Here is an 11,202-nt window from a genome sequence, read left to right as displayed (position 1 = left end):
AAAAAAGAAAAAAGAGGAAAGGAAAGAAAAACCTTGCAGACCAAAATCATCTGAGTGATGAAGCCCTAATTTTGACTGCCTCTCTTTGATGTTGAGCAGTGGGTTCTTATTTAAAAAAAAAAAAAAAAAAAAAGGAGTGAGAGAGAGGGAGAGGGGGAGAGAGAGGGAGAGAGAGAGGAGAAGACAGTGCTAGGAGCAGATGACTTTTCATCTCCACTTCACCTTGCCACTGGGTCTGTGAGAGATTGGTTCATTGTCAAGGAGATTTTTTTTTTTTACCCATGATTCCATATGGTATGGACCGGGCTACATGTTGCCCAACATGCCAGTGCAAATGTTTTCTCAATTAGGTGTCTTATCTCCCGTGAGTTAGCATCAGATGAAGCTTGCTGACAGCATAATGGCAGGGAAAACCTCCGACGGCTCCATCAAATGGCAGCTCTGCTACGACATCTCGGCCAGAACTTGGTGGATGGTGAGTTGGCAGCAGGGCTGCTTTTTTTTTTCTCCCTTTTCTACTTTCCCTCCCTCTTTGACAAAATGTCCCAGACCTCACATTTATCAAATTAACATTTGATTTTTTTCACACTCTTCAGTAGAGCAGCCTCACACTTGTCCCACTTGTGTGCTTTCCCCTGTGTAACAGGAGACCGTTAATGTGCACTACAGTTTCCAGGGGGAAGCTTTTTCAATTCTCCTTAAGGGGGGAAAAAAAAAAAAAAAAAAAAAAGTATGCAAAGAAGTAGTTTGAAAAAGCCTTGTGCAGAGTAACTTGTCTCAGTCGGCTGCCTAACACTCAGTTTGTTTTACTTTATCTGCTGCTTTCAAGCGTTCGTGTGTGTGTGCATTTTTTACCATGCAATATTTTGTAAAGAGGGGAGGTGGAAAGTTCAGTCCGTTATAAAGCAACTCGATTACTGTAAAAGCCTGGAACGGTGTGGTAGTGTCATGGTGTAAAATCATCACGTGTGAGAGGAGCATGTTTTGCGAGGTGCTGCCTTTCATCGGAGACCCCGATCTAACTTTTCCCTCCGCTTGTTTACGTTAGAACAGGTTACCGGGCTGTGCTGACCTGGAGCCATGTGTTACAGATCCCACATAGTCTGGCTCTAGCTGCTTTTGGGCGCAATTAAAGTTTCAATAAAGTCCCAACGTGCTCCGTAGAACGAGTTAACTAGCATGTCATGGTCAGCCGGGCCAGACAACCTTTGACATCTTGAATCTATAAGAGGTATAGTGAGTTAGGAGGATGCACAATAGCCCATTGTGGCAGAAGATGCAAGTCCTGTTGTGAGGAAGAGAGTCCTCAAATCATTACTGCCCTCGTTAGCGTGTTGTCCGTTAGGGATTAATTCGTTAGCAGCGCATTTTTAGTTTTCTGTAATTATTATTCTTGTGGCAAGCGTGAATTCTTCCAGTGAGAGGAAAAGTTTGCTGCCAGGACAATGAATGTATTATCCGCTCCTAACTGGACCGTGAACCTCAGCTCATTTCACATAGATATCAGTTAAAAAAGGACTGGCGAGTGGAATTACAAAACAAGGCATGATCACTTTCATTGTATGATACGCTGAAACAAGTCGGGGGCTTTCCCTCCCCCTCGCCGCCCCGGACCAATTTTGGTATCATTTGGAAAGTTTAAGACCTCTGAGGACTTGAAAGACTTTTAAAAGTGAGATCCGGAAGGTTTTTATTCTGCAGCTTGGTGGTGGCCATTGTGTATATCATGTGGCTTGTATTTAAAGGTGTTTGGGCTCGGGTTTTTCCATTTTGTTTTGTCTAAACTCTTAATTTTTTAACCGTCTATTAGAGGTTTGCCAGTGGTTGCCAGTGAAATGTAACATGCAGCTTTTGGTTAATGGGAATAGGGAAGGCTAACCACTTTACTTATAGTACTGATTTTCCAATTAGACTTTCTGCCAGGGGAAGTTGGAGGGGGAAGGGGTATTTGCATGCACATAAACTGTTGATTATTCATGTGACTTTTTTTTAGCTTGTTAAACCCCTGTAAATAAGGCTATTGATTCTTAGTTATCATTTTCAGAGCAAAGTTTTCAAGTACCTGTTTTAACTACATGATTTATATCATGCTGTGATTTTGCCTTATTCTAAGCCATTTGTATATTTTATTACCACTCTTCTTTTATTGTCTATCGGCTGCTTTTATGATGAGGTACGTCCATGTTTATTATTTAATAAGTATCCTCAAATGTTATTAGGCAGTTATTATCACCCTATGGAAAGTGTCCGAGGAAGTTTCATTTCAGTCACATTTATTTCACAGATGTTTTAGTACTGTGAATATAATATGTAAAAATGCTGGAAACATTTAGTAATGCACTTGCCTAAAAATAAACAGTTTTATAACCACACATGCTGTTGTTTAGATTAAACATTGCAGAAAGTTCTCCTTAAACTTGAACGTCACACCATTTATTTTCTAAGAGAACAAAAAAAAAATCACTAAAATAGCCTTTTTGTAGAAGTTGTGCTAGATGAAAGAGATGTTATTTTTAACTGAAATGAATAATTCAAGATCTTTACAATAGATGTGTTAATTGCAAATAATTTTCGTACAAAGTTTCAATTATTGATGGAGTAATAAGCAGTTTTTCATACAGTCTGTGAATCTAAAACGTACAACAAAAAGTAGATATCTGTTATTTTTTTACCCCCAAACCTCATCACATTTGCCACATTCTTTTAATCAAAAGTAAGCTAGAGAGCAGATTTTAATGTTTTAAAGACAAATAAAGCTTTTAAAATTACCTCATGCATCGTCTGGCTGCACAAAATCTCAGCTGCACAGTGCTAAACTTCGGTTTGGTACTGCCAGCATACAAAGAGATGAGTGAATACCCCTTGCACCCATATGGACTCAGCTGCCAGCACTGTGATATGCAATTTTGCTTTTTAATGAATCGTAAACAATTTGTGTGTCAAACGAGGGAGTTTGTTTTCTTTCTGGAGCAGGTTCTAAATCCATTTTAAGCTATAGCTGTGTACTGTACTGGAGTATTATGCCCAAATTTAAAGGTTCTGTGTCATTTTGATGAAAAGACCTGTTATAATGAAAGAAACGGCTTTATAAAAGGCTGGGTGTAGTAATCTCTCTCTCTTTCTTTCTTTCTTTCTTTCCCTCTCTCTCTCTCTCTGTCTCTCAACCTCACACTCTCCCTCTTTCACTCCAGTCTATAGCATGTTTATAGCTAGCTAGCTGGAGATAATGGAGATTGGTTGATTGCATGATTAGTAAAATGAATGGATTTTAGCATTGGGCAAAGCAGCTTGCATTTTTGAAAGGTGGCTTTAAAATGCAGAGTTCTAATTTTGACCTTATTTTCTTTCATAGATAATCTTTATTAATGCTCTTTTAATTCGTTTTTCCTCATCGCAACTAGTTTTTCTCTCCAGCCATCTGATGGAATGGCTAATATATTTTATCTTACTTGCCAAAATAGCAAGAGGTCAAAGTAAAAGAAAAACGTTATTTTTCTGTCTTGTAGACAGTTATGAATGTTCTAAACTGTTTCAGTAGAACCCACAGGATTTGTTCATTTTAGCACTAATTGCATCTGTCACCACAGTTTTAAGGCAATCTTTTGACACCTAATCTATTTTTTCTTATGCTTTAATCAAGTGAATAAAGAAACAGTTATTATTTTGGCTATATTGTAATGTGGCATTTTAGCAGAAAATTTCCCCCAAAATGCTGTAAATTTGTGTAAGAAGAAATTATATATTTTTTAATACATATGTAATAGCAAATACTTTAGCTGGTATAGCAGCCTGAAGATATGAGATTAATTAGTTTGTTGGAAAAATGATCATTATTTTATAATCATTGCCACTTTTTCTTTAAATTTGATGCTGTCATAGAGACACTAAAGGGTTAGTCATAGAAAAGTTTCAGTACTCTGTCTTGCATTTGTTACAAATATGTGCAGCTGTGCTACTTTTATAAACATTTATTTCAAGCTGATTATTTTTTTTTAAATTATTTGCTCTTGCAGGCCAATATGATGTGACTATTATATACGTTTAATGAGGGATTGTCTGCAAAATTCCTTTGCATGGGGTTATTGAAATACACGTGCAGCAGAGGTATATACTGGAGTAAAATTCTCAATGATAACACAAAACTAAAGACCCTGGGCCAAATTCTGCTCAAGGTTTACACTGCTATCAGCCTGGAGACACTGCATTAAGAGGAGTGGAGCGACTCCAGGTTTACTTACCTGAGTGACCAAGAGCCAGCTTTGACCCATAATATGAGTTATCTCAGTCCAAACAGTTTCAAAACTCAAACTGTTCTCCTTTGTGAAATATCTGAAGAAAAAAGCCTCATTAATAAATAAGAAGCCATTTCAAATGACTCCATGTATGAGTTAGCATGCAAACTGCTGTTATTGAATACAACAGTTAAAGCAGATCTTCCAGTCATTTTCCAAAATAGTTGTTTTCTAGTTTTGTTTTCCAGCTATCAGTGCATAGTTCAGTGTACATGCCTTTATTTTCTTTATATGACATAAGTTAAAAGAGAATTTATTAAAAATACTAGGATTGCAATTGAAATGGTCATTTTGTTACTTTAAAGGTTTTTAACTCAACATCATTTTTTCAGTAAAGGTCTTGGTAAATATTTGTCTTTCACACCTCTGTGCTCCATTTTTTTCAGAGGAATAGCTGAAATTGCTCAGGTAATTACTAGCATTTCCGTCAATTAAGAATTAATAGAATCCTCAGTATAAATCTCATTGCAAATGAGATTAAAAATAATGGTGCATCTAATAAATATTTAATTTTGTCATATGGAAAGCTGATTGTTACTACCAAATCTAAAAATGTCCAAAGCATGAAACACTCAAAAGTAGTATTTCTGGTTTAAATCACCGAGCATATCTATACATACGTGCACATACATACTCTCATCTAAGTTTATCATGGTAATCCCCGCATGCTGTTGAACATGCTTTGCTGATTTGTGCTTCCTACTTATAACTTACTGTATATCAAAAAGCATATATTAATAATTATACTGCTCCTGCTTCTATAAAAATAACAAAGTGTGAACAGCGTAACATTGCAGCATGGATTTTCTTTGTTTTATACAGTAACTCTCGTTTGTTAATACACTGCTCAGCTGCTGTATAAATGTTTTTAATAAAATTATTCCTTCTCTGTCAGAGTTGCTAAATTCCGTATATAACTTAAACACATGTATTCAGTGCTTCGTTATACATACTTTATAGTATCTTCATTTTCTATACATGGCCTCCTTTTGCCTACAAGTATTTGCCCTACTTGTTTTCTACTTTTTCCTTCACCTGTCCTGAATATTGCCATGAATGTTTCTAATTTAAAGCCAGAGGAGTCAGTGGCTGATTAGAAGACAGGAAATTGGAGGATTAAACTGTCTGGTTGAACTTCCTTTACTTATCAGTACTGTGTAACTTACACTGGATTATAAACTCATTGGGACAATTTCTACAATATTTCAGTACTTCTGTTTTCTTAGTCTTTATTTTTCTGCAGAAAATATGGAAAACAAGGAAAATGGGTAGTTTGTGGCTAAAAACCAATACTTTTTAATACCACTGAAGCACTGGAGGTTTAAATTAAATTTGTATAAATGTCTTCAGATATGAGAATTCATTCAATTTTAAATCATGCAGGTCTATAATATATATTTTAAATTAACTTCAGTATGTAAACAACCGAGCAACAGATACTTTCGGGGAGGGGGGGAAGATGACATCATTTTAGTAAGAGGAGAATGCGTCATGTTAACCCTTGTTCAACCTTCTTCCCATCAGAAACTTTCATATTTGTTGTAACGTGATGGTGTAGCCATAGGACACCCCAAGGAAAGGCTAGAGAGAAAAGCCAGTTCATCCAAAAAGCTTTGTTTGGACTCCCAGTGGTACCCTCTGAGCCAGGAGCCAGAGATCTGACGTCCTTGCCCAGCGTTTACCAGGGGAGGAGGACATTGTGTAGATAGCTGTCTAACCAGGAGGAGAATGAAGAGCACAGCTTTGCACCCTTAAGGGCCAGCTCATTCTCTCTGTTGATGCCCATGTATTACTTCCAGAGCTCATCATGGCCCCTGGTTATCATAGTGATAGTTGGGAAAAGCAAGTATTAAGCACGATCTGGAGGACCTATCTTGTGAAGGATAAATAGGAAGATTTCTAACCTCAGTCCATGCTATACCTAAGGTGTCTCTGTTCTACGACTCGCCATTCACCATCACTTAATTTTACTCACCAAATTGTGATCTGAAGGTGACAAAACTGTATTGAATACCAGATCGTGCAAGAAAACCGAAAAAGACACTGCCTGAAAGGTCTAACACCTTGATCTGAATCCAAAGGCTATGAGACTAATCATATACTCCAGTTTAAATACCAGGACTGGATCTTTAAATTGATTAGGATGCTTGTGATGTTTTCTGGCAGTCTGATCCTGCTAAATTAGACAAACCCCCCACTAATACTGGGAGCAATCAAAAACGGAGGCGAAAATAAAAAAATATTTTGAAACTTTTTGCTGGCAAAGACCCAGTAGTTTCCATACGAACAAAAAAAGCAATCTAAAACTTTTTATAAGTAAAGAAGTAAATATTTGCTTTCCCTACCTTCATATGAAAGGAAAAAAGTAACAGTTTTGGTTTATCGAAAGGTTCCCCATCTTTTAATCCCAGCGTGAAAAGAATCTCCCTGTGCTGCTAGAAGCATGCTTCACTCCTCTCCCTCAGATGTGGTCACTGACACTGATTAATATTTAAAGATGATTATAGGGTGAATCAAGTTGTTTCTTTGCTGATTTTTGAAGACAAATATGCTAGTTCATAATAACATGTTTTGGATTGATAATATCTTTGTTATTGCATTAATGTCACTTGGAACTTCTCTTTCATAAGTACTGCAGGTAATAATTACAGAACTCCTTGCAAATGCTAGAGCTCTTTGTACACGTACATACGCACACTTTATGTATGAAATACACTTAAACTTTATCCACCCTGCAAAAAGCAGAGGCCCTGCCACAGTCCCAAGAAATCCGACTGATCTCAGCAGGAGCCGGTCTGATTGAGGTGCCTTCGGAGAGGCGCTGTGCAAGCCTGCAATAGCTCTTTTGCGCAAAGGTTTTAGAACTTATATTCACCGTGATGAAGATCTCTGGGTCTATTTTCCATAGAGTAGATTATTGAAGAGTAGTTCTCAATAAGATAAAAATCATTAGAACAGATTAAATAGATGTGTTGGCTAATGGAGTGAGATTCAAAATATTTTGCCTGTATAAGCATGTCTGTTGTTCTTTGGTGGTTTTTTTTTTTCAGAGGCTGTGAAACGCAAAGTTAGCAATACAACTAGATATGGGTGGAAGTGTTGGATAGTACAGATGGCACTATAAGCTTGTAGACTTTTACTACCAATAATTGCAATGCCCTTGCTTTCAAAGGAGTGCAGGTTGCCCTTGATGTACACAAACAGCCATATTAATTTCACAACCCAATTGGAAACGCACACACGGATTGAGGTTGTCAATAGGAGTAGTGTGGAAATGAAGAGCACAAATAGTGCTCTCAAATAGGCCTTTGTGCTTTAAACGTGACTAACTCAAGACACAGGGTGTACGTGGTCACTAACAGAGTACTTCCATAATGGAGAGAGTTTGTGAGTAAATTAGAGGGGAGTTTTTCCATATTTTTTTAAAAAATCCAGGATTCAATTAGGCTGGAGAAAATGGACCTGATTCTGCACAGAAATATGCTGATATTCATAAGTAGTCATCTTTACTCTAGCAAAGAAAATTTAAATGGAAAGTAGAGCATGGCTTATTAGTTTACATCAAGGAAATATAAAGAGTATTCCAAAGTGACCCAAATTAACCTTTTATGTTCAATAAGAAAGGAGAAAAATTGTCCTATTTGATTGTTCATTCAGTCAGCATTTATATTTGCTCTCAGGAACAAATAGAAACAACATGCATGTGCACTTCTGTTTGCCAGTATTTTTTTCACTAGAAATTATTTTTTGTGATGCTATTTGAAAGAATAGGTTAAGAAGGACAGGTTAAACATGGATTATTTAGGGCAGTGGCTGAAAGGTGAATCACCGAGGTTTTTATAAGAGCACAAACAGAACAAGTTTTTAAGGATTATAAGCAAACACAAATAAAACTCAAATTTACTTGTGATCTGCTGCTAATGAGGACTTACAGTTTAGACAAATTGCAATGCATATAAGCATTGCATTAGGACTTGTTGCTTCCTCTCCTTTTATCTTGATTTCCTAAGGAAATGAGGCTTAAAAGATCAGCTGTCTGACTGCCATGCACAATGAAGGAAATTGTAGTGTAAGACATTATTTAACACACCCAAGGAATTCCCTCATGTTCAAAAATCAATGAATATTTTTTAAACAATTTAAAAGAAAGTAGTAACTTTCTTACAGATTATAACCATCTCACCTGATTTTATAGGATACAACTTTTTCACTACAGAGATACGTGGAGTTGTTGAAATTCATTATATTTCTATGGACACCCATTCTTTTCATTCTTAATGAAGTTTTCTAAGAGTCTTCCACAGAGAAATGGGGGAAATACCTTCCACAGAAATACATGAGCACGTAGGAAGAGGACATAGGCCTAAAACGGTGGGAAGTCCTTGTTGAAGGCCTGGCTCCTGGCAAGCAATGACATTTGCTAATTTCTAATGTTTGTGTTGAGTAGAGAAAGTCTAAAGACGAGAAAAAAAAGGACTGACCATAGCATTGGGTATTCAGCACAGGCACTGTAAAGGAGACGGGAAGGAGGGCAGGCTTTGATATGAGAATATGTTTTCTGGCATTTTGAAGAGTAGTGGCCGAGAGATCACACCTGAGTAGAGGCAGTAAATCACAAGATTTTATTTCTCCTTCTCCAAATCTCTCTTTGAAGTTGTTTCTTTTTCGTTACTTAAAATCCCATTCAGCACCATACAGGCTACCAACTGCTCTGGTCCTCCAGTAACTGGACCACTGCACAGACAAATAATTTTGTGGGTTTATCTTCCTCTCTTCAGATACAGAGGCACGGTTTGAATTGCAGATTAGTAGCTCATTTGCCCAACCTCTTCTGCACTGAGGCAACTCCATAGCAGGAAGCCAAAGAGCCATAGGACAACAGCAGTGGCCGAACAAAACAAGGCTCTGTGCCAGCTCCATGAGATGTCCCCCATGATCAGCAGTGCAACCACTTTTGATTGCATCTGTTCTATTCCAGAATTTCAGGGAATATTTCAGGGAACTTTGCTACAAACTCTGGTGAAAACTGAGAAAAGGAAAAGAACAAAGGGCTAAGACCAGGCTGACAGCGTGCCCCTGTGGCACTGGGATTCAGAAAAGTCTGATGCTCCATTGTGCATCATGTCCCACAGCTCTTCATCCTGGTGTCTTCCACTTGCAGCTCGACCAAGTCTGTGGTTTCACTCGGGAGCCACGTGCCCTTATGGCACCCGTTGTTCCCATCTTTGGATGGGAAAGAGAAAGTAACCTTTCTGTTTCTTGTCCTAACACATCTGTTTTCAGCTCTGTTCTATGATCATGGGACTGACCCTGCATAAAAACCCAAGATCTTCACAATAGTGATAGGCAGAGACAGTGGGGAGGAGCACAAAACCTTAACTAAAAAATGTTTATCTAGTCAAAAAGTGTATGATTGGCTGCCTAAGAACAGAAAGGTCAATGGGCTTGGGAATTTTTATTTTCCCTTTCAACAGGATAAGGGGCTGGAGATAAAATAAGTGGAAGTTGTACCCTGAAAAACAGTGTGAGACGAGGCCTTCTGGAATACGAGAAATAAACAGACCGATAAGGGTGGAATGACAGAACTGCGGAGTTTTGAAGGTGGTGACAATTTCAATTTGATGCAAACATCTGTTCATGTGCTTTGGATTGAAATAATCAAACACCTGCACTTCCATGTATGTGTTCATGCTTGCAAATTTCTTTGTTCTAACGAGTTTTCTGGGTGCACACTCCAGGACGGGTGTGCACGAGCATGGTGTAGAATTATTATTTGTAATGCTGTAGGTGTTTGCACCTGCAAAATGCAGGTGCCTGCTTAAATGTGTGTTCTTACAAGCAGATATGCAATGTGTTTCCCTTGGTTTCTGTAGAGGTCTGCCAAATCTATCACTTTAATTCCTTTATGTCTAACCCTCCCCATCTATGGAGTATAATAATAAAACTCACCTCAAAAAGGGGGTTAGATATTAATTAATGGATTTCCAACATGATCTGAAGACAGATGCTATAATTGCAGTACATTATTTTATTTAAAAAGTTGCTTATGAATATAAGCTTTTGCAGAATGAGGGAAGTAAAGACAGGAAAGACCTAATAGGCTGTGGAGTCTTTCCATCTACCAGCAGTCTGTTTTTTACTGTTTATTTATTGCTGACTTTTATTTTGCCTTTAAGCCAAACACTATGGGTTACTCATATAGCATATGCTGCTCCACTCTGCACACAAGTAAAAGCAGTGATCTCAAAATCAAGATAATATTGTAATAAAACTTCACTGAGGATGCCTGAAGTGGTACGTATGCTCACGCCGTGTAAGACAGAGATCTCTGTGCATGCCACTGTTTCGTATTAAGTAGGAATTTGGTAAATTGAGTGGATTACTGGGATTTCATTAAAAATTAAATGTACAATTATTTAGATGAATTTTTCACATATGCTTGTGGGCAAACAATTTTTGATTAGTTGTTGACATATAGTACACACAGTGTGTGTGTGTGTGCGTGTGCACATGTATATTTACATGCACGCTATATAAATAAAATACAGACAGTAACGTAGTGTTAGGAAAGTCCACTGGTAGTCATTAATTTGACAAATCTTATATGGAAAGAATGATCTTCCTCAGACTGAAAAATTGTTTTCACTACATCACATTAAGACTTATTTATCCAATAAGCACTATAAGAGCTCAAGACCAAGCACAGCTCATCCTAGCTCTCTGCTCATTTTATCGAACTCCTTGAAGAAGTTTCTCTTCCAAACGATGCTGTGGAAGGAAAGCCGTGCAATGCATTTTTCAGCAGTGCCTGTCACTGGCCTGGGGTTGTGGGATTTACATCAGTGGAAGGAACTTTCTCAGTTTGATTTTAATTAGAAATCAGGTGGTAAAGCTGGGGAAAAGATTTGTA

The 11,202-nt window shown here is 37.7% G+C and overlaps 1 long non-coding RNA gene across 1 annotated transcript in view; it reads left to right on the top strand.

Annotated features, from left to right (window-relative positions):
• Nucleotides 1-254: 254 nt before the first annotated feature.
• Nucleotides 255-11,202, top strand: part of LOC141926331 (uncharacterized) — an 84,838-nt gene continuing 73,890 nt past the window's right edge. The window contains exon 1 of the long non-coding RNA XR_012624104.1: nt 255-475. This is a non-coding gene — a long non-coding RNA (uncharacterized LOC141926331). The remainder of the gene's footprint in view (nt 476-11,202) is intronic.

The sequence above is a fragment of the Strix aluco genome, chromosome 8 (genome assembly GCF_031877795.1).
Source record: "Strix aluco isolate bStrAlu1 chromosome 8, bStrAlu1.hap1, whole genome shotgun sequence".
In the NCBI taxonomy this organism is placed as follows: Eukaryota; Metazoa; Chordata; class Aves; order Strigiformes; family Strigidae; genus Strix; species Strix aluco.
Note: the sequence above shows the minus strand (reverse complement) of the source record. Positions and strands in the feature narration are given on the sequence as shown.